General features: G+C 45.1%; 1 long non-coding RNA gene across 3 annotated transcripts; it reads left to right on the forward strand.

The window, feature by feature from the left end:
- Positions 1-1200: 1200 nt before the first annotated feature.
- Positions 1201-19563, forward strand: LOC119959313. 3 transcript variants are annotated; one of them, XR_005459167.1, is made up of 4 exons: positions 1201-1330; positions 2552-2658; positions 3391-3483; positions 19342-19563. It is a non-coding gene; the product is annotated as an uncharacterized LOC119959313 (long non-coding RNA). The 3 variants fall into 3 exon arrangements; XR_005459166.1 differs by lacking the exon at positions 1201-1330 and adding an exon at positions 2375-2430; XR_005459168.1 differs by lacking the exons at positions 1201-1330; positions 19342-19563 and adding exons at positions 2375-2430; positions 5866-5920.
- The last annotated feature ends 3790 nt before the right edge of the window (positions 19564-23353 follow it).

Here is a 23353-nt window from a genome sequence, read left to right on the forward strand (position 1 = left end):
GTGGCTCCTGCTCCGCTGGCAGGTGCGAGCGGCCTTTGGCTCCCCGCCGGCCGCCGTGAACGGCCTTTCCGCCCTGACTGCCGGAGCGAACAGCTGGCCAAAAGGCCTTCGCCGGCCGGCGTCAGGCCGCACGTGCGCCAGAGCATCAGTAGCTGCTGACGTCATCCCGGCACATGCGCGGTAGGGGGGTCTCTTCCGCCTCCGCCATGGTGGAGGCTGTGGCGGCGGCTGAAGAAAAAGAGTTCCCCCACAGCACTGGCCCGCCCGCCGATCAGTGGGCCCTGATCGCGGGCCAGGCCACCATGGGGTCATCCCCTGGGGTCCGATCGCCCTATGCCCCCCCCCCCCCAGGACCCCAGGCCCACTTGTGCCGTCTGCTCCCGCCAGCATCAGAGGTGGTTTAAACCACGTCGGCGGGAGAGGCCTGTCAGTGGTGGGACTTTGGCCCAACGCGGGCTGGAGAATCGCCGTGGGGGGCCCGCGACCGGTGCGGCATGATTCCCGCCCGCGCCGATTCCCAGGTGGCGGAGAATTCCGCCCCAGCTTTTTCAGCATTGTTTATCCAGAGTTATTAAAGCTCTCGAAGGAAGGAAGCACAGGTTCAGGTGCTGATGGAGATCTGGTGCATCCTCAGTCACCAATAGTAATTATATATAAAATCGATGTCTTGAAATATATGAAGGTATGATCGATAAGTTTGCAGATGGAAAATTGTTGGTGTGGTAACTAGCGAGGAGAAAAGCCTTAAATTACATGATGATACAGATGGGTGGGTCATATGGGCAGAACAGTGGCAAATGGAATTTAACCAGGAAAAGTGGCAGCTCTTGTACAGGGTCAGTATAGACATGGTGTGCCGAGTGACATCTGTGCTGGATCATTCTAGAGAACATTGAACATTCAGTATCACGAGAAAGAGGGAAGAAGATAGAGGAATTACTGATTCTGGGATTGAACCCAGTAAGAGTTTGCATCTTCTGGGGAGGAGAGAGGAAGGACCCATTGGGGAAAAAAACCTTAGGGTCTGCATTGTTCCACTGGACAGCAGCATTTAATCATTTTGAAATATAGTGTAGAGCAGATTACCCATTGACAATAATTTGTTTGATTATTTTTATCAATTGGTAAGCAAGTTATTTTTTATTTACAGTTTGGGGTGTCAATGGTGCGGCTATTACCCAACATTCACTGCGGCTGTGAATGTGCCCGAATCACTCCACAGGAGCCCAGTGCGAGGTCGCAGTGCTGGGTGAATCGAGCATGCGCAGTGTCACTTTGCTCGGAGGTCTGCGAGTGCGGGAGCGGCTGTTTGGGGCGGGGTGAGGCGGAGGTAGGAATGGAGACGGGAGTCGGGGTGGGGAGGGAGTGAAGGCTTCATAAACACCCCCTGCTGGTCACAAGGCCGGAATAAGTCCCGTGTTTGCAGCCTGCGGAGCTTTTATCGGGTGTCAGGCCCAGTTCCACGGCCGCCATCTTTGATTAGCGGTGCTTCAGGATCCTGGTGAGACTCTCACTGTTATTATTGGCCAGTCAGCCTGAGCCTGTGACCGTTCTCACCACCTGAAACCGTCACAATGCCCGCGTGATTGACGGCAGCTCTGGACCAATGGGAAGAGGAGGGGCGGGGCTGGAGAATTGACCTGGAGCTGCTGGTCCTCCAACCAATCGGAGTGAATGAGGGGCGGTGCAGACTCACTGGGCCGAATGGCCTCCTTCAGCACTATTGGGATTCTATGATTCTACATTGGATCCAATGATGTGTTCACTCACACACTGTAGCCTGACTCTTATTAGAACAGACACGGTGTTTGTTACTCTCAAAGTGAGTGAATCCTTTGCTGTTTATCCTCTGGGCCCCATCTCCACGATTATTGTCTGATTGTCCCACTGAGACTCTCACTGTTATTATTGGACAATCAGCGAGCCAGCCTGAGCCTGTCTCGGGCGCTCTCACCATCTGTCACTGTCACAATGCCTGGGTGATTGACGGCAGCTCTCGACCAATAGGAAGGGATGGGGCAGGTCTAGAGGACCGAGTGAGGGCAGCTGGTCCTCCAACCAGTCGGAGTGAATGATGGACGGGACCGCTGTGATTGAAGCATGCGCAGTCTGGGTAATGACGATATCGAAGGGCGTCTTCATAGAATCATAGAATTTACAGTGCTGAAGGAGGCCATTCGGCCCATCGAGTCTGCACCAGCCCTTAGAAAGAGAACCCGACTCAAGGCCACGCCTCCACCCTAAGCCCGTAACCCAGTAGCTTGGACACTAAGGGCAATTGATCATGACCAATCCACCTAAACTGCACATCTTTGGACTGTGGGAGGAAACCGGAGCACCCGGATAAAACCCACGGAGACCCGGGGAGGACGTACAGACAGTGACCCAAGCCGGGAATCGAACCTGAAGCTGTGAAGCAACTGTGCTGCGGTGCTACCCTAACTTTTAATACTAAGAATCAAAGAAAAATTAACTATATTATGTTGGAGTAAGAAGATCTCAATACAAACACAAAAATACAATTCAAATTCTTACTTTTCTTTTACCCCAGCAATATCCTGACAGAAACATAGGCTGGAATTCTCTGTTCACACCGCTACAGTGAATGAAGTTTTGGATGAGTGTCAAATTCTCCGTTCTGCATCAATTCCAAAATCGGTGAGAGGCGTTTAACAATATACAGGGAGCGAGAGATCGCGGGGGTGGGCGGAAACATTGTGTAAAGCTGTTGTAAGCTGCAAACCTCGGAAAAGAGATTCCGGGACCCAGTTTGTACCGAGCGGAGCTGTAGTTCATGTTCGGCTCGGGTTAACTGCCGCCATCTTTATTGGATGTGCATCAGGGCGCGTGCAGGTTTGTCATCTTTGTCGGGGCGATGTTTCAATGAGTGGGAGGAGCTTGTTCCCCATTGTTCAGAATGGAGACAATTTGTCCATCAAACTGGATTAGTCTTTGAGTCCCAGTGGCGGTCCCAGTCACCAAAGCGGTGGCAGAGATGGAAAGAAAAGGAAGCCAATCCTGCTCTCCAGATTTCGCTGTCTCATTGGATATCCTGTCCCATGTGTCCAAAGCTCTGTTCAGCCACATGAAGACCCAGGGCAGAAATTCACAATCCTGAGTAGATGTCACCGTCAAATCGAGGGACTGCTGATGGCAAGAGGGTCAGTGTGCAGCGGGGGGCATGAGCGGTCATCCTGGACCCGGGAGCAGGAGGGGAGAATGTTGTGAATTTCTGTCCTGGACTGACAGTGATTAATTTTGGAAACTCCTTTTCCAGGGGATTAGGAGAGGAGGATTTACACACGGCAAACTCAAACCAGGCGAAACGTTTATCTTTCTTGAATTTCATTTCTGGACTGACAGTGATGCCTTTGTAAACTTCTTTCACAGGGGCTTAGAAAGGGATTCGCAGACAGAAAACTCACAACCAATCCTCACATCAAATTCGGGTTATCAGGATCTGGAGATTATCAACCTTTGTGTGTAAGCATTGCGTTTCATATCGTTATCACTCACTGTATAAAATGTCTACCTTCTATCTCCCCTGTAGATCTTGTTCACAAATTAAATCTGTGTCCCTTTTACAATCGACTGATGGGAACAGTTTTTAAAAATCTTTTGCTGGGTTTGCCGTTGTTGTTTCTGGTGCCTGGGTCGATGCCGGGTGGTCCGTCTGGTTTCATTCCTTTTTCATGTGTTTGTTGTGGTTGAATCAGCTTGGACCAGTCCATTTAGGGTCCAGAACACAATTGAAGTCTCCTCCAAGAATCAATTGATCTGTTTCCAGGTCTCGGATGGATTCCAACAATTTTTTTACAAATGTTTCTATGAGATCCCCTTATTTAAAAAAAAGATAGAGAAGCAGCCCATCAAGTTTTGGAGTTTGCTCTGCCATTCGATCATGTCTGATATGTTTCTCATCCCCATTCACCGTGTATTGTAGCTCTCTTGAAATGAATGCGAACATTGCATTTGCCTTTCTAGCTGCCAACTTTCCTTTATGTGTTTTGGGATGTGGGTGTCGCTGGCTGAGCCGGCATTTGTGGCCCACCCCTAATTGCCCTGGAACTGAGTGGCTTGCTGGGCCATTTCAGAGGGGGGCAGTTTGGGAGGATGTAAGGCTGAAGTGATGAAATGACAAAGGGGATAATGGTGCAAGATAAATCGGGGTGACAATGAGATAAGTAAATAAACTAATAGGACAAGAGAAGAAATAAAAGAGAGGTCCAGGTGAGGTATAAATGGCAACAGCAGAACCGTTAACTGCACCAACTGTCTAAAAATATCGGAGTGATGATTATAATCTGAAATTACTGAAATGAATGTTGTGTCTGGAAGGTCAGGAATTGCCTGATCAAGGATGAGGTTCTGTTCCTCGAGTTTCTTTTGAGCTTTATTGGAGCAGTGCAGGAGGCTGAGGACAGAGTGGGAATGGGGCGGGAATTAAAATGATCAGAAGCTCAGGATTATGCTTGCAGACCGAATGGTGATGTTCCACAGTCACCCAATCCAGATTTAATCTCCTCAGTGTAGGGAAGACCAAATCGTGAGCAGTGCATACACAATAGTGGATAGCAAAAAGTACAAGTAAATCACTGTCACCTGGAAAGTGTGTTTGGAATCCTGGAATGTGGGAGGGAAGGCGATGAACTGGTGGTTGTTGCATCTGTTGTGTCTGCATGGAAATGATTTACAGAGATGTTCATAATAACACAAGTAATGGAAGCGGGTGGAGACCATATGGCTCATCGAGCCTCTGCATATCTTGCTGGCTGTAACCTGCTCGTTCAGGCATCATTCTGGAATACTTTCCCAGTCCTTCCAGATCCATTTTATGACATGGAGACATTAGCTCCACAACCCTGTGAACGAAAATTTAGTCTGGCCGAGTGTCACCGAGCTGAAATCCACTCTTTCTTTGACACATTATTCTTAATGCCATAGCTGACAGGCTAAGAGTGAAAAAGTCAACTGTTTAGCAGTATGGGGAAGAGGCAAGTTTGTAGATGTTCTATAGTGTTACAGACTCGTTGGATCTGCTTCTTCTGTCCCATCTTACATTCAGCTAATGGTAAAATGATTAAAATACTGCAACATACAGGCATTTGAGGACAACGGTGAGTTTGCTGCTCAGGTTAAGTAAAGTCTCCACATCACAAAATGGACCTAGAAGGACTGGAGAAGATGCAGGCAAATATATTTAAATTATGCTTGAACTGGCAAGTTACACCTGGCAAAAGGGATTGGACAGGGCATAAACTTTTCTCTGGAAAGGGGAATAAAGGATGGCCTGATCATGTAAGATTATGAAAAGGTTTGATGTGATAGACAAGTGGAAGATGTTTCCACTGGATGAGAAGACATTTAAAGAGTCAACCACATTGCTGTGGTTTGCCCAGACCAGGTAAGGATGGCAGATTTCCTTCACTGAAGGACAGGAGTGAACCAGATGGGTCTTTACAACAACCAACAATGGTTTCATGGTCTTCAGTAAATTTTCAACAAATTCAAATTTTACCTTCTACCTTGGTGAGATTCATACCTGGATTTCTGGAAAATCATAGGGACAGGAAAGAAGATTTTTGAACATTTCTCTTCAGCGGATATAAAAATATTGAAAATGGGATAAAGGATGTTTGGCTGACAGTCAAACACTGTCCTGTGAGGTAATGAGACCTTTTGCTTCCCAATTGGCCGAGGAAGGCAGTGTGTCACAAGGATGGATAGGTTGACCGATTAATGGCTGGAGGATGGGGGCAGGTCATGTGATCAAACCTCCAGGAATACATTTAATCAAAGTTGGCGAGGAGAGAATGTTGTGAATTTCTATCCTAAACTGACAGTGAGGTTTCTGTAAATTTACAGGATACTGGAAGTGGAGGTTTAACAGACGGGAAACGCAAACCAAATGTCACATCGCGATCTGACAGAGTCACTCGATTCATCAGAACCTGAATATCAGCAGCATCTGGGTGTGGAAGGTAAAAGGTTTGTCTGTTCTGTCTGTGAGGGAAGATTTCAGGTCTCAGTGTGACTGGAAAAGCCCCGAGATTCACAAACCCTGGTTAGACCAAACCTGGAGAACTGTGTTCAGTTCTGGACAACAAACCAGAGGAAGGATAGAATGGCCTCGGAGGGAGTATAGCACAGCTTTACCTGAATGATATCTGAACTCTCCAGGGTTAAATTATAAAGCGAGATTAGACAGAAATGTCAGAGTCAGCTGTCAGCACGGTGGCGCAGTGAGTAGCACTGCTGCCTCACAGCGCCGAGGTCGCAGGTTCAATCCTGGCTCTGGGTCGCTGTCCATGTGCAGTTTGCACATTCTCCCCGTGTTTGCTTGTGTTTTGCCCCCATAACCCAAAGATGGGCAGATAGGTGGATTGACTGCACTGAATTGCCCCTTGATTGGAAAAAAATGAATTGGGTACATTAAATTTATTTTTAAAAAATAGAAAAAGGGCAGAGAAGGGCATTCGGTCCATTGAGTCCATGCTAGCTCTAATCAGCATGGTTAGCACTGTTGCTTCATAGCGCCAGGGGCCCGGGTTTGATACCCGGCTTGGGTCGCTGTCTGTGCGGAGTCTGCATGTTCTCCCCGTGTCTGTTATGGGTTTCCTCCGGGTGCTGCGGTTTCCTCCCACAAGTCCCGAAAGATGTGCTTGTTAGGTGAATTGGACATTCTGAATTCTCCCTCTGTGTACCCGAACAGGAGCCGGAGTGTGATGACTTGGGGATTTTCACAGTAACCTCATTGCAGTGTTAATGTAAGCCTACTTGTGACACTAATAAATGTTATTATTATCTGGAGCAATCCAGTCAGAGTTATTCTCCTGCTCTATCTCTGTACCCTCACCGGTTTATTTCTCTCATGTTTCTATCCAATTAAAAAAAAAAATTATTGTGTCTATTTCCAAACTCCGTCATTGGCAGCAAGTTTAAGGTCATTGCCACTGGCTGTGTAAAAACATTCTTCCTCATAGCTCCTGGACCATTTACATGCACAGATACGGAGCAACGTAGAAAATAGAAGCAGGAGGCCATTTGGCCCTTCGAGCCGGCTCCACCATTCATTACGATCAGAGCTGATTAGGCTCAATAGCCTAATCCCGCTTTCCCCCCATATCCTTTGATCCCCTTCACCCTACTTCTTGAAAACATGCAATGTTTTAGCCTTAATTAGTTCCTGTGGTGACGAATTCCAAAGGCTCACCGCTCTCTGTGTGAAGAAATTTCTCCTCATCTCTGTCCTAAATGGTCTACCCCGTATCCTCAGACTGTGACCCCTATTTCTGGACACACCCACTATCGGAAACATCCTTCCTGAATCTACTCTGTCTCGCCCTGTTTTTTTTCTGAGGCCTTGACAGAAATCTTTGGATCCTCACTGTCTTCAGCTGATGTCCCGGGGGACTGGAGAATAGCCAATGTTGTTCCTTTGTTTCAGAAGGGTAGCAAGGATAACTCAGAGAACTACAGGCCGGTGAGCCTTACGTCAGTGGTAGGGAAATTACTGGAGAGAATTCTTCGAGACAGGATCTACTCCCATTTGGAAGCAAATGGACGTATTAGTGAGAGGCAGCATGGTTTTGTGAAGGGGAGGTCATGTCTCGCTAACTTGATAGAGTTGTTCGAAGAGGTCACAAAGTTGATTGATGCAGGTAGGGCAGTGGATGTTGTCTATATGGATTTCAGTAAGGCCTTTGACAAGGTCCCTCATGGTTGACTGGCATACAAGGTGAAGTCACACAGGATCAGGGGTGAGCTGGCAAGGTGGATACAGAACTGGCTCGGTCATAGAAGGCAGAGTAGCAATGGAAGGGTGCTTTTCTAATTGGAAGGCTGTGACTAGTGGTGTTCTACAGGGATAGTGCTAGGACCTTTGCTGTTCGTAGTATATATAAATAATTTGGAGGGAAATGTAACTGGTCTGATTAGTAAGTTTGCAGATGACACAAAGGTTGGTGGAATTGTGGATAGCGATGAGAACTGTCAGAGGATACAGCAGGATTTAGATCGTGTGGAGACATGGGCGGAGAGATGGCAGATGGAGTTTAATCCGGACAAATGTGAGGTAATGTATTTTGGAAGGTCAAATGCAGGTAGGGATTAGACAGTGAATGGTAGAACCCTCAAGAGTATTGAAAGTCAGAGAGATCTAGGTGTACAGGTCTACAGGTCACTGAAAGGGGCAACACAGGTGGAGAAGGTAGTCAAGAAGGCATACGGCATGCTTGCCTTCTGTTTTTTAAATTCACCTATATGTTTTAGAATTCCCTTTATACCAAAGAACCTTACGGGCCAATATTCTAAAAACCGCGAACAGGGAACTACCTCCCTGACTCCAGTACAGGCCTCTGAGAGTGCTAATCGGGTCAAACTCTCCTTTCAAGTTATCCCCCGGTATAACTCCTACCTTCACTGAAGAATTTTACTTACTTACCCCTTAATGGCATTGATGTCCAGGGTCCTGCGTTCTTAAGGAAGTGAAGTAAGCTAATAACCACTTTTTCAGGTTAAATTATTTTATTATTAACATACTCTTTTTATCTCATTAAATTAAAAACATTATTTACTTTTTGATGTTGTCTGGTTGGTTGGTGAGGCCTTCAGACTCTCTCTCTCTCTCTTTCACTTTCAAGCCTCCTGGTCATCTCTCCTGGTGCAGTTTTCTCTTTTCCGGCTGCTGTGGCTGCTGCTGTCCTTCTGGCTTCTTTGGGTGCCGCTGGTGTTCTGCTCTGGTGTCTTTGTTCTTGCTTCTTGCCTCGTGGGGAGAAAAAGGGGAGGAGTCTGAAGTCCACGCTGGTTTCTCTGTTTCAGCTGTTCTGATCGGGACCTCTGATAAGGATCGGACTTCGGGTCTTAAAGGGGCAGTCCATCACAATTTTCCAACAACACAAAGAGATTTTTTAAAACTTTTTCTTTTGCCTTTTTCCTGCTGCAGGTTGTAATAACCATTCTGATAGACTGAAATTGCTGCCCACAGTTTCTGTGCCCTTCAGCTGCCACCAACCTCTTGTGGGATCTTTCCCTGCACTCTCCCCGATCAGATGTTGGCAGACCTCTATGTTTCAAATGACACATTCTGTATTTTCCAGAACACCCCGTCTTGACATTTGAAACATTACTATAATTTGGTTTATTGTCCCCCCATCCAATTGTACTAACCTACATCCCTGATCATTGTCATTTGTATGCATATCATAGACCAGTGTCAATACGAGTCTTGTTTTCCATTTCTGATTGGAATGTGGTAATTGTGATATCTTTTACCCCCCACTGATCCCCTAGTCTTATTAATTTAAAATGTTCAATTGATCCTGCTTGTATTCCTAACTTCCCCATTAATGTCTAACATTGTCGTGAATCATGTAAGTCTGCCAACCCCTGGTTTACATGAGAGAACATCTTTCTGACAACGTGTATATTTTTCATTTCAGCATTTACAGAACCGCATTGAACCGTCTCTTTTTTTTTTTTCTTCCCAAACAAATTCTCCTTATTGTTCTATACATAGTAAAATTTTTATCTTATCTTAACACCTTATACATTACCTAACCAATAGACTGTGTGTTACACTTTACATATTTTCAACTGTTAACAATTTAATATCCATATCGAAACATCGCTTCTTGGCTTTTGGAACAATCATTATTACATACTAACTAACCCTCTATTAAAACATTCACAGTTTAGAAATGCGGATCAAGTTATTTAACGACACACATACCCCCCTTCTCATATATATACAACAGTCCCTATCAATTTACATGAAAATAAAAAAAATTTCTTATCAACGATTATAGCTCTTCAATGCAATATTGTTTTGTTGCATTGGTAACAATTTTCCCGCCGTAGTATCAAGCTACTGAAATTCTTAACCTATTATCATTGATCATATTGGGGTTCCTCGTCAGTCGCTGCTATCTGCTGCCGAGACCTTAATGATTCCACTGCGTAGTACATACCCCATGGAGACCACAGATCATCCATCAACTAATGTCCAGTTAGAGATGTCTGACCGGGGTTTCACTGTCCAGTTATAATTTGATATTCTAATTTGCATTTAATTCCCTCAAATTTGTAGCCAATTATATCATTAGTTTCCCCCCAATCCTGTCGAACAGATTCTTCTCTGGAGTGTAGTTCTCTTCCTTCTCGCGAACTGGTTTGTTATTGGAGTGTAGTTCTCTTCCTTCTTGCGACCTGGTTTGTTATTAATTTTTTCCACCTGAAAAAGCAAATGAACAGATCAAGGGTGGAGAGGGCCCTATTCTTTAATTCGGATTATCCCAGAAGTGCCCTCTCCAGGACTTCCGGATTCCTTTTGCCATCATTTCTTTTTGAACTGGTTTATATTCCATATCCTTGATGTAGTCAAGCCTCCTTCTGTCATTGCACCCCTGAGTGAGATTCGAAGAATCTCAAACTCCTCTGATGCTCACTGGGTCGTGTGTTTCAAGCGTGACACAATTTCTTTTGCTCCAGACACCATGCTTCTCTAATTCAATTGTATGTGTACCCAGAATCTGAACAATCTTGTCTTTACATTTTACAGTCTCGCGAATGATTTTCCCCGCAGTCTTAGTTGGTAACTTCACCCAAACTTCGTCTCCTACTTGATAATTCCCAGATTCACTTGGGTCTCCTTGTCCCTGGGGGACAGAGGTTCCAAGGTTGCTATTAAGATCAAATACTATTCTTTCAATGTCTTTATCCCAGCCTTTATTATTCTGATTCTTTATGATCCAATCCTTTACTTTTCTTACAGACCTCTCAGCCATTCCATTACTCTCAGGTGCATATTTCACGGCCCAATTGATTGTTATTCCTCTGTCAGCACAAAAGTTAATAACAGTATTGTTTCTAAAGTGTGGCGCGTTGTCCATTCGGATCGATTCTGGTCTACCTCTGGAGGTCATCATTTCTGCCAATACCCTTTTGGTTGTGGCTCCATTTGCTTTGCTGGTTGCTCTAAGGTCAATTTCTCCCGTGCAGCTATCAGCTTTGACTAAAAAATACAAATTACCTTTGCTGCTTCTGGGAAAAAGTGGTCCTGCATAATCTAATGACCATTCCTGCATTGGTTTCTCAGTTTTTATGCTCCCATATGTTTTATTTCCTCTCTGTCCTCCACAGGCCATACATCTCTCACATTTTCTCCTTACTGCAGTTAAATGTTGTCTCCAATAGGCTATTTTAAGTCCCAACTTCTTCAACTCCCTTGAGACTACAACATGACCCCCATGTCCTGTGGCTTCATGTACTTGCTTAATTATCATTTGATGGTCGGCTGCTGAGTTCCCAAGAGTCCCCAAGATTATTGTCCTAAGTCTGGCTAATTCATCCACTTCCTGATTCCCCTTACACAGTTCCCCAATTCCTTTTGTGTGTGCTTTTTGATGAATTGTCTGGATCTCCATATCGGCTAAAATTTTATCTATCTCTTCCCACTGTTCTTTCTGTTCCAGTAGTTTATTTCTACCGTTCGTCCAACCGTTTAGTTTCCAAAACTCCAAATCTTTCTCCAATCCTTGCTGCACGAAAAAGCTATCGGTTACAACGGTAACTTCCTGCAGCTTTCGCTGGTGACACTCCTTTAACCCTTGCAATACTCCCTCTACCTCAGCTGTCTGAGCTGATCCAATGATTACTCCCTGTTCCTCCACTACTATGTTTCCTGAATTTTTTAAAATGAATGCCCATCTGGCTTGTTCTTCGTCCTTCTTGACTTTACTACCATCAGTATATAATACCCAAGCATTCACCAACTCCGTTTTACTAACTGGCTCATCAAGTTTCTGTCCCTTTTGAATGTTATGAACAAACATTAAGTCAGGGTTTAGAAGAATGGTTTCCCATCTTTCCCATCGAGCTGTATTCGCGCCTTGCTGGCAAATCTGTCTCTTGGTTAGCTCCTTTAACTCCAGAAACTCAGTTGTGACATAAATTTTCTTACCACCCGACAAGTTTTCTATCTCTGCTATTCTCTTTGTTATAGCTGCTAGACATTTCTCGATGTTTGAAAACTTTTGTTCAGCTCTCGACCAGTTTCCTGTCAGATGTTTGATAGGTGTCTGATTGCTAAGATTAGCAAGTACCATACCATATCCATTTTTATATATGTCTAATTTAATGCTTAAATCATCCTCTTCTTGTCTCCCAACTAATGACCCCGATATCGCAATTGCTGCCTTTAACTGATCTAACCCTCTCTGGGCCTCGCGGGTCCAAATAAATCCCCTTTCAAGGTTTGATAAATGGCTTTAGCATAGAGACTGAAGTCCTTCACTACTGGCCTTAGATATCCCAACATTCCCATTATTTTTTGAACCCCTTTTTTCGAAACCGGCGCAGTAATTTCAGCTATCTTCTTCCTCATTTCAATACTGGCCTCTCTACCTTCCTTCGATACTGAATAACCCAAATAGTTGACTTCGCTTCTCCCAATTTGACATTTCTTTAGCCCTATTTTAAAGCCTGCTTCACCAAGTGTCTTAATGATCCTGGCCACTCTTTCCACATGTATGTCCTGATCGTCATCTCCAATTAATATATCATCGATATATACTAAGGCCAAATCATCTTGAATCAGCTCCCTGATTATTGCCTGAAAGTGATTTGGAGAATTAACATATCCCTGTGGAAGTCTACAATATACATAATGCTTAGTTCCAAAGGTGAATGCTGTTTTCTCCCTGCTGTCTGGGTCTAATGGAACACTCCAGAATCCATTCGCCAAATCTATACTAGTTAAGTAAGTTTTTCCCGCGACTTGCTCTAAGGTAGCTTGTGGATTTATTAAATATCTCTTGTCCTTCTTTGTGACTTTATTTAAAGCTTTGTAATTTGTTACCATTCTAAATGTACCATCTGGTTTTCTTACTACCTGAAGTGGACTATTTGTTGAGGCATATGTGACCCCTTGAATAATCCCCTGCTGCTCCAATTCCTTGATTATTATCTCCAGCTCGCTCTTAGCTCCTCTAGGCAAAGGATACTGTTTTTGAGGTCTGTGTTGTCCCCCGTGAATTGTGTGTTGAAATTGCTGGCTAAGCAAACCTGTGTCATTCTTACCTATCGCTAGGTTTGCTCCCATCAGTACTTCTTCCATCTTCTTCCAAGCTTCGTCATTTAAAATACTTTTCTCTTTCTGTTTCCTTATTTCCTCCATGTTATCAATTGGTTTTAATATCCTTATTTTTCCAGTATCTATTTTTATTAAATCTTTCCCTGCCATCAGATTATCAGTTCCTGATATTGCCAGTAATTCTCCCAATCTAACTTCTGGTCTAATATCCTTATTCCCTAATGCTCCTTCTACTATGTATTTCTTTCCTGTCGGATTTCCAGCTTCTTCCCTTATCATTGATATCTCAGCCCCTGTGTCCACTATACATCTTTCCCCCTTGTATACTACTACTAATTCTCCTTTGTCTGTTTCTGTTGTTAGATTTTGTATAGCCTGTTTAAGGGGAGAAGCCGAATCCTGTCCATATATACCGGGGCCTCCTCTGCCTCCTCCTCGGAATCCCCCTCGCGAGCGTCCCGGATACCCTTCTGGTGGTTGATATCTACCTTGCTCAATCCTCCCCTGACCAGCTGCTCTTCTTCTCCTATCCTCAATGAATCTGTCTCTTTCCTCCCGACTGAGGGCTAGGAATTGTCCCCTTGGTAAATAATCTAGATTTTGTGGTGGAGGTGGCCCTTGTGACCGCAAATTATACCCATGTTGTGGCATTGCTGGTTGTGCTGGATTTTGTTCCGATTTGTCAGGTATCTGTCGGTTTGGTGGTCTAATCTGAGCATTTTGTGTTGAAACATTATTTTGGGCAGCTGCTCTTTTTTGTTCCCCTTTTGTGTGTTTATCCTTAAATGCTTTGCCTGCCAAATCAAATTTAACCAGTTCTCTTCCTATTTCTCTTCTAGAGGTCGTTAACAGTATTATTGAGAGGCTTTTTCCTCCTGGAATCTTGGGTCCTAATTCCCTCAGGAATCTGACTACATCGACCCCCTCTTCCTTATTAACCTCATATATTCGGTCGATATATGGTGTGAGGTGTTCCCCTGCATATGCTGCCTCTGTCATCTCTTTCATTAAATTAGCTCTCTCATTTCCCAAATCTAACTCATTTATTAAATCTGCGACTTCGCCTGTAACTATTTCTCCCACTGTATGTAAATCAATCAATTTGGTGGATTCTCCTGATGCCCCCATTTTCTTCGCTAACTGTTTTAACCTCTGTGAATACTCAATTCTACTCTCCCCATGTTTCTTTGGGCCTGCTGTCTTCATTACGGCTGCTACTATTTTATACGGTACCATGCCTCCCTGTCCTTCCTCTGGACCTGGTGTAAATGACTGAACTATTTTCTCACTTCTGGGGCATGGTGTTCTCAAAGGGGCACCTCTATCTGGGTCCCTATATTCGGAGAAATGTATCCGTCGTCGTACCGGTTCTTCCTCAAAATAGGGGGTACCATGTTGTGCAAACTCTTCCACCGATTCTATATATTCTTCAAACCTTGCACTTGGTACCTGGCTATCTCGTGGAGCATAACTTGCCCTATCCATTGGAGTAGGAGCAGTTTTTTGGGGTCTTGGACGATTCTGTATCCTTTCCTGTGGTCTTAGTGCTGCTATTATCTGGCCGTGTGTTTCTGTGCTGTTCCTTACCCTACTCATGGCTCTTCCGAAACTGTCATACCCTTTGCTCATTTGCCAAATTTTAGCTTTGGGGGTAACGTTTGGTAATTCTAGTAATTTCGAAGAATCAATTTGTTGACTTCCGCCTAATATTTCTCCTATTTTAAGTCCCCTAGCTGTAACCTCTCTTTCCCATCCTTCCTGATCTCTATGGTGTACCATTTCTGCTTCTGGATTATACATATAATACGGTACATCCTTATTTACTGGTTGATAAGTGGAAGGTTGTTGGTGTTTCCAGTGATCGCTATAATCCCCTATTTCTAATGGTTTAGAATTTTTTCTATTCCCTATTCCTCTCTTTGGTTTGACTATTTCCTCATTCTCGGATGAGGATGATAATTCTTCCTGTCCCATCACAGGAGGCGCCATAATCCCAACTATGCCTTGTTCCTCTTCACTTTCTTGTGGTTCAACGAAATGATCGATAAACGCTTCTTTCTTATGTGTGGCAGATTGCTGAGGCCAATTTTCTTCCTGAAACAGACTTGGATCTGGGTATGGAAAATTGTATCCCGTTGGGAAATTTTCACAGGAGTCCGAATTCTCTCGGCTATCTGATTCTAGGCCTGATTCCTCGTCACTTTCCATTTCTAATGGTTCATTTTTCTGCAGTTGTTTTATATATTTGCCTACCACTTCAGAGTTAATTTTGTGTTTACTATGGATCTGTATTATTTCTGTCCTGTTTACTCCGTCAATGATTTTAATCAGTTTGGAACACACTTTGCCCACTTGAGCAGCTGCATGCTTCTGTCTGTGTCCAAATACGATTAGTGATTCAGCTCGCTTTTCAAATGCAAACTGACAAAGTGCTTTAAGGACCCTGACTGAATCTGTATATTGCAGGGCTTTTGGCACTCTAACAAAGAGGGAGATATCTCCGTCTGGATACATATCTCCTGTCCAGGATTTCTTTTGCTCTTTTAATTTCTTCCATTCCCTTTTCATTTCTACATTTCTCTTGACCGTATCCCAGGGCATGAGAATTACCCTAATTGCCATTTTCGGATTTTTAGTTCTGTTCCTGGTTGTCCCTTTCAGGTGCACTCTGAAATTAAGGATAAGTACCCTTTCTGGGCCCTATCCAAGGCACTATCTTCCTGCTCTAGTTAAGGGTCGATTGATTATTGGTTTCTGAATATAAGCGTCCCTATTTTCCAGAAAATGTCCGCACAATCCGCCTTACTCTGAGGATGATTTATTCTTTAGCCCCTTTTACCAGTGATGGATGCAAGATTTTAGTGCTATCACCAAAATGTCTTGCAGACTTTTTCTCAGGGTCAGTATCTTCTAGTCTACTGATTTTCACCCCCAACCTGAGCTTCAGTCCCCTCGATCCACAGAATATCCTTACAAAAGCCAATCACACCTGACTTTCCAAACTAAACTCGGCAGGTAAAGTTTGACTCACACATAGACTAGAAACTTCTAATATTCTAGCCTTTTTGCCGGTTAGAAACTTCTAATATTCCACCCGTTTCTTGGGAACTAGAAACTTCTAATATTCTAGCCCCTACTCTGCTTAACTAGAAACTTCTAATATTCTAGCCTCGCTTTACCTAGAAACTTCTAATATTCTAGGCTTTTCTTGGGAACTAGAAACTTCTAATATTCTAGCCCCTACTCTGCTTAACTAGAAACTTCTAATATTCTAGCCTCGCTTTACCTAGAAACTTCTAATATTCTAGGCCTTTCTTGGGAACTAGAAACTTCTAATATTCTAGCCCCTACTCTGCTTAACTAGAAACTTCTAATATTCTAGCCTCGCTTTACCTAGAAACTTCTAATATTCTAGGCCTCCACGCTGGGCGCCATGTTTTTTAAATTCACCTATATGTTTTAGAATTCCCTTTATACCAAAGAACCTTACGGGCCAATATTCTAAAAACCGCGAACAGGGAACTACCTCCCTGACTCCAGTACAGGCCTCTGAGAGTGCTAATCGGGTCAAACTCTCCTTTCAAGTTATCCCCCGGTATAACTCCTACCTTCACTGAAGAATTTTACTTACTTACCCCTTAATGGCATTGATGTCCAGGGTCCTGCGTTCTTAAGGAAGTGAAGTAAGCTAATAACCACTTTTTCAGGTTAAATTATTTTATTATTAACATACTCTTTTTATCTCATTAAATTAAAAACATTATTTACTTTTTGATGTTGTCTGGTTGGTTGGTGAGGCCTTCAGACTCTCTCTCTCTCTCTTTCACTTTCAAGCCTCCTGGTCATCTCTCCTGGTGCAGTTTTCTCTTTTCCGGCTGCTGTGGCTGCTGCTGTCCTTCTGGCTTCTTTGGGTGCCGCTGGTGTTCTGCTCTGGTGTCTTTGTTCTTGCTTCTTGCCTCGTGGGGAGAAAAAGGGGAGGAGTCTGAAGTCCACGCTGGTTTCTCTGTTTCAGCTGTTCTGATCGGGACCTCTGATAAGGATCGGACTTCGGGTCTTAAAGGGGCAGTCCATCACAATTTTCCAACAACACAAAGAGATTTTTAAAAACTTTTTCTTTTGCCTTTTTCCTGCTGCAGGTTGTAATAACCATTCTGATAGACTGAAATTGCTGCCCACAGTTTCTGTGCCCTTCAGCTGCCACCAACCTCTTGTGGGATCTTTCCCTGCACTCTCCCCGATCAGATGTTGGCAGACCTCTATGTTTCAAATGACACATTCTGTATTTTCCAGAACACTTCATTGGCCGGGGCATTGAGTATAAGAATTGGCAAGTCATGTTGCAGCTGTATAGAACCTTAGTTAGGCCACACTTGGAGTATATTGTTCAATTCCGGCCGCCACACTACCAGAAGGATGTGGAGGCTTGAGAGAGGGTGCAGAAGAGATTTACACGAGGTTGCCTGGTTTGGAGGGCATTAGCTATGAGGAGCGTTTGAATAAACTCGGTTTGTTCTCACTGGAACGACGGAGTTTGAGGGGCGACCTGATAGAGGTCTACAAAATTATGAGGGGCATAGACAGAGTGGATCGTCAGAGGCTTTTTCCCAGGGTAGAGGTGTCAATTACTAGGGGGCATAGGTTTATTTAAGGGTCATCTTGACAAATACATGAATAGGATGGGAATAGAGGGGTACGGACCCAGGAAGTGTTGAAGATTTTAGTTTATACGGGCAGCTTGGTCGGCAGGGGCTTGGAGGGTCGAAGGGCCTGTTCCTGTGCTGCACTTTTCTTTGTTCTTTGTTCAATTTAGAGTGCCCAATTCATTTTTTGCAATTAAGGGCCATTTTAGCGTGGCCAATCTACCTACCCTGCACATCTTTGGATTTGTGGGGGTGAGACCCACACAAGAATGTGCAAACTCCACACAGACAGTGACCCGGGTCGGGATCAAACCCGGGTCCTCGGTGACATGAGGCAGCAGTGCTAACCACAGCGCCACCCACTTTTTATACGTTTCTGTGAATCCCCCCTCATTCTGCTGAACTCCAGCAAATACAATCCTAACCAATTCAATCTAATCTGCACACCTTTGAACTGTGGGAGGAAACCGGAACACCTGGAGGAAACCCACACAGACGGGGGGAGAACATGCAAACTCCGCACAGACAGGGTGGGAATTCAACCTTGATGCTGTGAGGCAGCAGTGCTAAGCACTATGCCACCCCCTGTCTTGCAACCCTCAAGAGAAAAACAAATCCTTATCTCCATCTGAAATGGGTGACCCCTTACTTTGCAACAGTGACCCCCTTGTTCCAGATTCTCCCACAAGAGGAATCATCCTCTCCACATCCACCCTGTCAAGTCCCCTCAGGATCTTATAGTTAAATCCAGGTTTTACCTAAAACTTTAAATCTGTGTCCCGGCTGCTTGTACGATCAGTGAATGGAAACAGAGTTTCTTTGTCCATCCAATGGAAATCTGGCGTAATCTTGTGTCACTGAATCAAATCTCCTCTCAACCTCCTTTGCTGGATCCAGTCTGGTAAATCTCCTCTGCACCTTCTCCAAGAACCATCACATCCTTCCTGAAGAGTGGTGACCAGAGCTTTAGAAAGATTCATTGAATAGAATTAGAACCATAGAATTCCTACAGTGCAGAAGGAGGACCTTTGGCCCATCGGGTCTGCACCTATTCTCTGAAAGGGATCCCTGCCTAGGCCCACACCTCTACCCTGTCCCTGTAACCCCATAGCCCCATCTAACCTGCACATCCCTGGACACTAAGGGGCAATTTATCAAGGCCAATCCACCTAATTTGCCCTTCTTTGGACTGTTGGAGGAAACCTGAGCACCGGGTGGAAACCCACACAGACACGGGGAGAAAGTGCAAACTCCACACAGACAGTCACCAAGGCCGGAATTGAATCCGGGTCCCTGGCACTGAGGCAGCAGTGCTAATCACCGTGCCACCAGAAGCATAGTTTTGGTATCAATATTACTGTTTATGAAGCTCAAGATCAAATTTGCTTTGCCAACTACTCTCTTGATGTCTTGTAGATATACAAACTCCCTCTTCACCTCTTTCTCTCTCCTCCCAAAGTGGCCAGTTGGGTTTTTATAACAATCCAGCAGTTTTCATGGCCACTTCTTTTCCCAGTGTCGGCCCCACAAATGACCAGATTCATTCAGTTTCACAACCTGCCTTTGTGTTTTTGTGGGTTCTCTCACTCCCTATTTTCTGTTTTCAATCAGTTTCACAGGGTGTTCGAAGGGGAGGCTTCAAAGTCGGGAAACTCAAACCAAGCATCAGAACAGGATCTGACGTGAGTCCTCAATTCATCATACCTGAATATCAGCAGATTTTGAACATGGAAGGAAAAAGCATCGTTCTCAGTGGGGAGAAACCGTACACGTGTTGTGTGTGTGGACGAGGATTCAGTCCATCATCAGGCCTCACAAGCCACAAATGCAGTCACACTGAGGAGAAACCGTGGAAATGTGCGGACTGTGGGAAAGGATTCACTTCCCCATCCAAGCTCGAAACTCATCGACGCAGTCACACTGGGGAGAGACCATTCACCTGCTCCACATGTGGGAAGGGATTCACTCAGGTATCCAACCTGCGAAAACACCAGCGAGTTCACACTGGGGAGAGGCCATTCACCTGCTGTCAGTGTGCAAAGGGATTCATTAATTCAACCAATCTGCTGATACACCAGCGAGTTCACACTGGGGAGAGACCATTCACCTGCCCCAAGTGTGGGAAGGGTTTCACTCGGGTATCCAACCTGCTGAGACACCAGCGAGTTCACACTGGGGAGAGACCATTCACCTGCTCCAAGTGTGGGAAAGGATTCAGTCAATCTTCCGACCTGCAGAAGCACCAGCGAATTCACACTGGGGAGAGACCGTTCCAATGTCCAGGCTGCGGGAAATGCTTTAAAGGTTCTGGGGAACTGATGCTCCATCAACGTGTTCACACTGACGAGAGACCGTTTAGGTGCTCTCACTGTGGGACTGGATTCAGAGAATCAACTCAACTCACTGTACATCAGCGAATTCACACTGGGGAGGGCTATTCACCTGCTCCGAGTGTGGGAAGGGATTCACTCAGTCATCCAGTCTGCTGAATCACCAGCGAATTCACACTGGAGAGAGACCGTTCACCTGTTCAGAGTGTGGGAAGGGATTCACTCAGTCATCCTCCCTACTGCGACACCAACGAGGCCACAAACCACGGTGAATGGATTTTACTGTTCCTCACATTCAGGACTGAACCATGTTCATTTGGGTCTCTTTCTGCTGATAACAAACTCCAGCCCATTTACAGGGGCTAATATTCTGCCTAAAAGTCAAATAAATTAGATTTATGTTAAATACGCTGTGTGCTGAATCTTTTTAATATCTCTGAAATGAAATGAATGAAAATGAAAATCGCTTATTGTCACGAGTAGGCTTCAAATGAAGTTACTGTGAAAAGCCCCTGGTCACCACATTCCGGCGCCTGTTTGGTGAGACTGTTCCGGGAATTGAACAGTGTTGCTGGCCTGCTTTCAAAGCCCGCAATTTAGCCCAGTGTGCTAAACCAGCCCCAGACAAAAGTCTGTTCCTTTTGAAGTTTATAGAATAGAACAGTACAGCACAGAACAGGCCCTTCGGCCCTCGATGTTGTGCCGAGCAATGATCACCCCACTTAAACCCACGTAACCCGTATACCCGTAACCCAACAATCCCCCATTAACCTTACACTACGGGCAATTTAGCATGGCCAATCCACCTAACCCGCACATAGAACATAGAACATAGAACAGTACAGCACAGAACAGGCCCTTCGGCCCTCGATGTTGTGCCGAGCAATGATCACCCTACTTAAACCCACGTAACCCGTATACCCGTAACCCAACAATCCCCCCATTAACCTTACACTACGGGCAATTTAGCATGGCCAATCCACCTAACCCGCACATCTTTGGACTGTGGGAGGAAACCGGAGCACCCGGAGGAAACCCACGCACACACGGGGAGGACGTGCAGACTCCACACAGACAGTGACCCAGCCGGGAATCGAACCTGGGACCCTGGAGCTGTGAAGCATTGATGCTAACCACCATGCTACCGTGAGGCCCCTGTCTCTTCCATTCTCACCTCTAACAAGAAGTGTGAGGAGCTGGTGGAGCTTCTTTGTGACTGAGATTGAGTAAATCCGATCAGCTTCCTCTGCTGCTTCCCTCCCTTACACAAGCCCACCGGATCAAACTGTCTCTAAATTTCATCCTTCCCCGAGCCCTGAACCCACATCTTTTTCTAGTTTCCCTCCCATCTCTCCTCATGCCCTCTCAGAGCTCATCTTGTCCATGAGACCCAGCTCCTGCTCCATCGACCCTATTCCCACTGAGCTACTGATCAGCCAACTACCCTGTGTCTATGGATATTGTCAACATTTCTCTCTCTTCAGGTACTGTCCCTCTGTCCTTCAAATCTGCCATCATCACCCCCTCCTCAATAAAACAAACCCTTGACCCTGTCATCCTTACAAATTACTGCCCCAGTCTTCAACCTCCCTCTCCTCCAAACTCTTTGAACATGTTGTCATCCCCCAAATCCTTGCCCATCTTTCCCAGAACTCCCATGTTTGAATCCCTTCAATCAGGTCACTGCCCTGTCACAATGAAATACAAGAGACAAACGGAATCTCACCCGGAGAGAAAGAGAGACAATCCGGGTGCTGGGATGCAAGGGCGGCACGGTAGCACAGTGGGTAGCACCGTTGATTCACAGCACCTGGGACCCGGGTTCGATTCCCGGATTGGGTCACTGTCTGTGCGGAGTCTGCAAGTTCTCTCCTTGTCTGCGTGGGTCTCCATCTGCACTGTAAATTCTCTGATTCTATGAGGTGAGATTGTCCTTTCTGAGCTCCAGCCAGGTGATGTTAAACACTCAGGCGGGAAAGACAAAAATCTACAACGTGTTTAAAACAGCTGATTTATTTTACCAATATCTAGAATATTAAACTCCAGTCCCTTAGAGATTATTATCATCAGAAACAAACTCCAACTATCAGAGTACAAACCTCCAACGTTCTGGTCCAGATAGAGGCCATTTGGCCCATCGTGTGAGTGCTGGCTGAAGTGGAGCTATTCAGCTTAATCCCATTTTGCAGATCTCAGTCGATTGCCCTGTATGTTCCAGTCCTTCAATTGGATATCCAAGACGTTTATTTTAAAGTGATCAGGATTTCTGCTTCTATGACCCTATCAGACAGCGAGTTCTAGACTCCCACCACTGAAATGATGACCTCCTGGAAGCCATAGCTTTGCCAAAGGAAGTATCCATTCTAAAGTGTAAGGCCCATACGCAAGACAACACTAGAGAAGCACAAGGAAACACCCTTGCAGACCGAGTAGCAAAGGAAGCTGCCTCCCAGTAGGATTCTTCAGCAGAACCAAGACACATCTACAAATTGGGAGTGACCGATTTATTACAACATCTATGTGAAATGCAACATGTCTCTACACAAGAAGAGAAATGGTCATGGTTAGACTCGGGTATCCAGTGGTATGATGATGATATTTGGAGACAAGTTCAGACGGATAAACCAGTTGCCCCACAGGCACTGATGCCATTTCTGGCCCAACAGATCCATTCATGGGGAGATTTAGCCCAAGGACAGATGATGGCTTGATTCCGGAAAAGTTGGTGTGGCAAAGGATTCAAAACACATGCACAATTGGTGTCAAACCGCTGTGTAACCTGTCAAAAGAACAACTTAGGACCTATAACATCAATGCCTCAGCTAAAAGCTCCTGCCCCTGCAGGACCATTCCAGAACATACAGGTCGATTACATCACCCATCCTACATGTCAAAGATACATCCTTGTAATAGTGGATAGGTTCTCTAGATGGGCCGAGGCTGCTCCAGCCAGGAGGGCTACAGCCACCCATACAGCCAAAGTCCTATACAAAGACGATATTCCCAGATGGGGAGTACCAGCTCGCATTGACTCAGACAATGGAACCCATTTTACAGGTGCTGTTTGCCAGGAGGTTTGCAGGTTACTGAACATCGATTGGAATCTACAGTGCCCTTATACAGAATCATCAGGACAAGTGGAACGCATGAACCAGACTTTAAAAGAACGATTGTCCAAATACAACCAAGAAGGCAGGAATTGGATTCAAGCCTTGCCACTAGTTTTGTGCAGTTTCAGAGCAACCCCAAACAGAACCACAGGCCGAAGCCCATTTGAGGTCATCACTGGCAGA

This window comes from Scyliorhinus canicula, unplaced genomic scaffold (assembly GCF_902713615.1).
Source record: "Scyliorhinus canicula unplaced genomic scaffold, sScyCan1.1, whole genome shotgun sequence".
Taxonomy (NCBI): domain Eukaryota; kingdom Metazoa; phylum Chordata; class Chondrichthyes; order Carcharhiniformes; family Scyliorhinidae; genus Scyliorhinus; species Scyliorhinus canicula.